This window comes from Prionailurus viverrinus, chromosome D1 (assembly GCF_022837055.1).
Source record: "Prionailurus viverrinus isolate Anna chromosome D1, UM_Priviv_1.0, whole genome shotgun sequence".
NCBI lineage: Eukaryota > Metazoa > Chordata > Mammalia > Carnivora > Felidae > Prionailurus > Prionailurus viverrinus.
The window spans coordinates 61106384-61112383 of NC_062570.1; positions in this window are offsets into that span (position 1 = coordinate 61106384).

Consider the following 6000-nt stretch of genomic DNA (forward strand, 5'->3'; position numbering starts at 1 on the left):
GTCAGAGGCTTAACCTACTGAAACATCCAGGTGCCCCTGTGCTGGATGTTTTATATTTTTTAGTTCCTTTAATCCTTACAAGGTATTATTATTCCTGACTCACAAACTTGAAAACTAAAGCATAGAGAGATTAACTAAGATCTTGAAAAAATATATATTGTTATGAAAAGACATGAGGTTTTGTAACCTTAAGGTGAATTTGCCCCTTGGTGATGGAGCAAATGGAGATGGAGATGGAAATGGAGATGGAGCAGATGGAGACTACACTGGGGGGAGTTGTCACAAAACAGGAATTTTATATGCAGCAAATAAGATCATGGGGAATAACTTCCAAAGCTGTGACTCCCCCACAGAGGTGAGTGGGTTCATTTTATTTAGGGTTTAGGATGAATATTCAGAAAGGAGAGCTTTGTCATCCCATGTAAAGGCAGGCACAAGGTTGTGCAAGCTTACTTCAAAAACACGTCTATGCACCAGGTGCCTGGGTGGCTCAGTAGGGTGAATATTTGGCTCAGGTCATTATCTCACAGTTCCTGAGTTCCAGTCCTGTGTCAGGCTCTGTGCTGACAGCTCAAAGCCTGAAGCCTGCTTCAGATTCTGTGTCTCCCTCTCTCTCTCTGACCCTTGCAGGCTCACACTCTGTCTCTCTCTCAAAAATAAATAAACATTACAAAAGTTAAAACAAAAAACAAAACAAAACAAAAAAACCCATGTCTATGCATGTATCTTATCTTATGTAAATGAAGCTCTTGCTCCGTTTAGGGCCCAGACTTTGACATTATAATGAAGCAGAGGTAACTGTCAGACATGGGGAAGGGGCTGTGGGCATGGAGACCAGGTATAAACTGTATTAACTAACTGGGGTTTGGGGCTCTTTATCTTGGGTAAGGAAGGTGGGGTCTTGCTCACTTTTGAAGCAGCACTTGGGGGTTTTACCACTCGTTGTCTCTGATAGCGTCAGGCTATATCCTGGCATGGTAGAAACTATTGGTTTTGCACTCCCTTTGTTCCCTTAAAGTCCTTAACTCCTGAGGTTTTTGCATTTCTTTGTAATTTTGACATCTCTTAGGAAGTTCTGCGGAAAGTGGGCTTGGGCAAGTAGGGTATAGATCTTGAAAAGAGGTGGGGGCCTGAAATGATTTTTCTTGGGTCATGAAAGCTGTATTTTGTCTTTCTTTTCCTGGGGACCCATAACTCTTTCTACTTACAGTTTGAACTAATGCCATTTGAATTCAAGCTTTTTCAATTATATCATGCTTTCTATCTCATGGTAACTAGTAAGTTTAAAAACTGAAATAATCACAAGGAAATTGCACAAGGAAATTCTTTTGGAAGACATATAAAAATTAGTGATACAATAAGCAATATAAATGTGAAGAAAATTTGAAACCTTGAACTTTACACTTCCTGGTTCCAGTACCCTACAGAGTTACCTCCAGAGCTATTTCAATCAACATGAGTCGTTTCAATTTCATTTCTGACAAAATTGCATCAGTTGAGAGACAAAAGGCCAATAGAGTTTGTTGGTAGCAAAATCCAGCAAATAGAACCAACTGTGAAACAGTAAAGGTAAAGGTATGTAATCAATACTGGTTTAGCCAGATCAAGAAGTGAGGAGAAGAGATCGTTCTTAATAAGCTGAAGGGAAAAAAAGTGAGGTAGATATTTTTTAAAAAGAAGGCAAAAAGAAAGCATTAGTAACTATTATTATATATTAAACATTGTGTTAGACAATTTTTACATGTAGATAATTCTGCTTTCAAAATGTTTGTCCGAATTTTTTTTTTGTGAACTTGGAAATAAATATCTGCAAAGCCTCATAGCCTTATGGATGAGCAGGAGGTAGTAAAATAGCAGAATTACTTCTGCTATTTGGACTTGAGAAGATCAAAGTTCCTAGGTAAGAGCTGCAACTTAAATTTTAATTGTATTCTTGCTGTGTCCCCCACTCTGGGAAGACCTCCAGCCCAACAGAGTCTAAACTATAGGAATGGAAAGCAAAACTCCTAAGTCACTGGAAGTGATGGTAAGTGGGGCCACTCTTACTTTTAACATCTTTGTTACAGATACACATATGCTAATTATTATAAATATATCTTCTTTATACTTAAATTATCATCAAATTTACTATTGCTTCATATCCTTGGGTAATTATTATTTATGAATTAAAACACTACAGGAACTGAATAAAAATTAGAAATATATGACAAAAAAGAAAACAAAAAATTAGAAAGATATGAATAAAATACAAGAGATAGCTTTCAAATAGCTTCTTCTAAATTCAATATATAATGTAGGAGGCATTAAATTTTGGGATACCTGGTTGGAAATCTAACAGGGAATGGCAGGAAATGCCTATTTGGATGCTCACCTAATGACATTCACTAAAAATGGATCAAGGAAATAAATGGAATAACTGGTAAATAATTTTATAGCTTGTAAAGTGCTTTTATAAATATCTGATATTTATGTGTTATTATCTCCATTTTGTGAATGATTAAAGTGTAGCGAAAAAAAGTGAAGTGGTGCGGTCAAACTAAAATATTTTTATTACAAATAACTTGTTCTTTAAACTGTATTGCCCAATTGCTATGAATACCAAATATCAGGCTTCCTCTATCAGTGTGACTACTAGCATTTACCTCTCACTTGAATAGGTCTCTAATTGTTTTGCCTCACAATTTCTCTCTAGCTCCTATTGGAGTTCTTGGGTACCAAAGAGCTAATATACTAGGCCTACCCCTTTCCATGTAAGTTTACTGGGAGATATCAGAGAGCAGGGTGCTTTTCTATTCCTCCCTAGGGTCTGTACCCCAGAAACAAGTAGAAGTAGGTACATCTAGATACAGCGGAAGTCAAAGTTGAGAGTTCTTGTTTTTAATTTTCAAAGACATGTTGAGCGTTTAGTTTTCATAAGTGCAAGTAACTAAAAATCTATTTGTAAGCTTAAAGCTAGGACTTTGTTAAATAGTTTGAAGAAATTACTATTGAAGGAGAAGGAAGTGGTGTGTGTGTGTATGTGTGTATAAATGAAGATGGGATTGCATGTTCTGAAGTTGAGAAAGGATTTTATTAACTCTAGTATTAAGGGGGTTTCATTTAGTTAATCATATCACAAATAAAAGTAAACCTTATTGTCAATTAAAATAGAAAAAAATTCTCTTCAGCCAGTTTAGGACTTCTGTGGAAGAATTGGTTTTGTCAATTATTTTGACATTTTGTCAAAATAATTATTAGTAGTTGGTATTTATTGATTACCTTCATATGTTAAAGACTATATCAGAATATTTTATATACATAGTTATAATAGGTATATAATAACTATTTTAGATACTGTATTTATAAAATTTTATAGAAGAGTGTATACATCTGCTTGGAGACCTAAGCAGCTAACCCAGATTTACACAGATGGTAAGTCACCGAGCTGAGATTCATACCTGGGTTATATTGCATCAGATCTGATGGCTTATTTCTTACCTTAAAAATGGAAATTCTAAGAGGTCTGAGCAATGTTTGATATAATGACTATTATCCCTGAAATACTCTCCTCCTCTGACACCAACCACAACCCACTTTCCCAGTTTTTCTCCCAGATCTCTAGGTATTCTTGGACAAGATGCTCTCAGCAACCTTCCTCTCCTCAGGGTTCTGAGACTTAAATTTTGTATTTTGTACATTTTTCCTGGGTGATATCATTTACTATCATGACCCATTTTTCCTGAGGTTCAGACTCCATGTCTGAAAGCATACTCTGAGTAAGAATGAGTTTACCCTTGAGAATGTAGATAAGCAGAGTAAGCACAAATATCCCTTAGTGACTATTAGAGAAGAAAAGGAAAAGGCATTAAGAAATTATGCTACATATCTTAATTTTTTCCCACTCACATTTAGTCTTAGCTATTTTGCTGAGATCCTTTCATGTTCCAGAAACTATGCTTATGACAGATACATGAGAATAAATCTCTTCTGTGCCTTTCAGTATTTAGTAGTCAGTGGATATAGTGATGGTGGGGTTGGACTGGGTAGGGATACATGCAAACAGCATGTTATAAAGTGGCATAGAAACTATCATGGTAAAGGATGACCAACAGAAGCATCTCCTGAAAGACCTAAGTCAATGACCCTCAGCCAAAGAGAAAAATAATTAAGTGTTTTTGGAAATTAGAACTTTTCTTATGACTCCCAAGGAAGAGAAATCAGAACAAAATTTGCTGAATAGGCAGTCTGACAGAATACATAAAGAATGATTTTCATGGTATTTGAGAATCTACTACCATCTTCAAAATAAACATTCTCTGGGCTTGGCATTAGGCTTGCTGCCCTCGTGAGAGACACCTAAGATGTGTCAAACTGTTTAGGAGCTTCCAGTCTAGAATTTGCACTCGATTTACAAGCTGGCAAAACAGATCTGCATAGAGAGAACCCAGAAAACATCAAATGTATGGGGAGAGGGCTGCTTGTTATTTATTATGTTTTTTGTAGTTATCTTCTACAGAATTACAAAGTATAATATTAATTTATAACCAAGGCTCAATTTAGAGGAGCCCCCAAATTTCTGGTGTCCCCTATATTTTCCATTGAAGATTGATTTTTCTTCTATTGCCATTTGACCTTATAAAAAATTGTGGAGTGAGGTTAGCATCTTATGTAAACTCTAAATTCTTCATTTTGGAGTAAACACTTCATTTTGGAGTGTGCCATTTTTTTTTGCAAAAAGCTAAACAAATTCATAATAAGTTGAAAGATTGTATATTTTACCTTGGAAAATATAATTTGCAAACTCTTTAATGGAGAATCTAATGATAAGATCAGGGTTTAGTTTAATATGTGGTGGACTTAAGGACACCCAGGTGGCTCAGTTGGTTAAGCCTCCGAGCCACACCCAAGTGGCTCAGTTGGTTAAGCATCCGACTCTTGATTTCAGATCAGGTCGTGATCTCACTGTCATGAGGTCTAACCCACAGCAGAGGAGCCTGCTTAAGATTCTTTCTCTCCCTCTCTCTCTCTTCCTCCTCGACTTGTGCATGTGGAGTCTCCCTCTCTCTGTCTCTCAAAAAAAAAATGTAAATAGATTTAGAACTTTTTCCTTACAAGGAGAAACTGAGCGATTGGATTTTTTTTCATTTGGAATTTCTTTGACTAATTCAGTCATACAGATAAAATAGAAGATAATTTCATCTTCTTCATTAGAAGATAATTTCACTACTCTACAGCTTCAACACTTTCCCTTGGATTAATAACATGGTAACCTGAAGTGTGGTGCATAGATGCCAGCTAGGAACCATTTCATTGCATGTAGGAGTACAAACAAGAAGGAAGTAAATATACATAACTCCCAGGGGTGTATCCATGCTTCATTCTCCCACTCCTTCTTCTGGAAACCACTGGATAATCAATGTTAATATTTTACAGTAGCTTGTCTGGTTTACTGAACCGAGGTCAGTGTTTATACTCATGCAAAAATGTGGATAGTAAGTACCTACCTCATAAGTTTAAGACTTAAATTAATCTATACATTTATTTTCTAGCATTTAATATTAACTATAGTATAGATGTTTTCAGGAATATCTGATTATTTTCTTAGACTATTATTTTTAAAATTTTCTACATGAAATCAAGGATATTATTATAAAGCCAATGAAAGGACTACTGAGTATCATGTGGAAAAACAGTGGGAAAGATTCTGAATGCCTATCACTGACTCAATCAAAGCAGCTGTGTTTTGGTATGATAATTTTATATTTGGCTAAAAGTGTTGCAAAACCACCATCATAGGATAACTTGTTATAAGTGAAATTCCTATATTGGAGAACATAAACATGTTTAAGGACTTTTGATAAATGTTGTAAATTGCATTTTATTAATATGCAAAATATGTTTCTGAGACTAGCCTATAAAAGAACTGCTTATTCCCACAACACTGAATTTTATCCAAAAGCGTGGCTGCTTTTTATTTATGTGATTTCAGATCTGGCTAAAAAGCTCATATTCCCATGTATC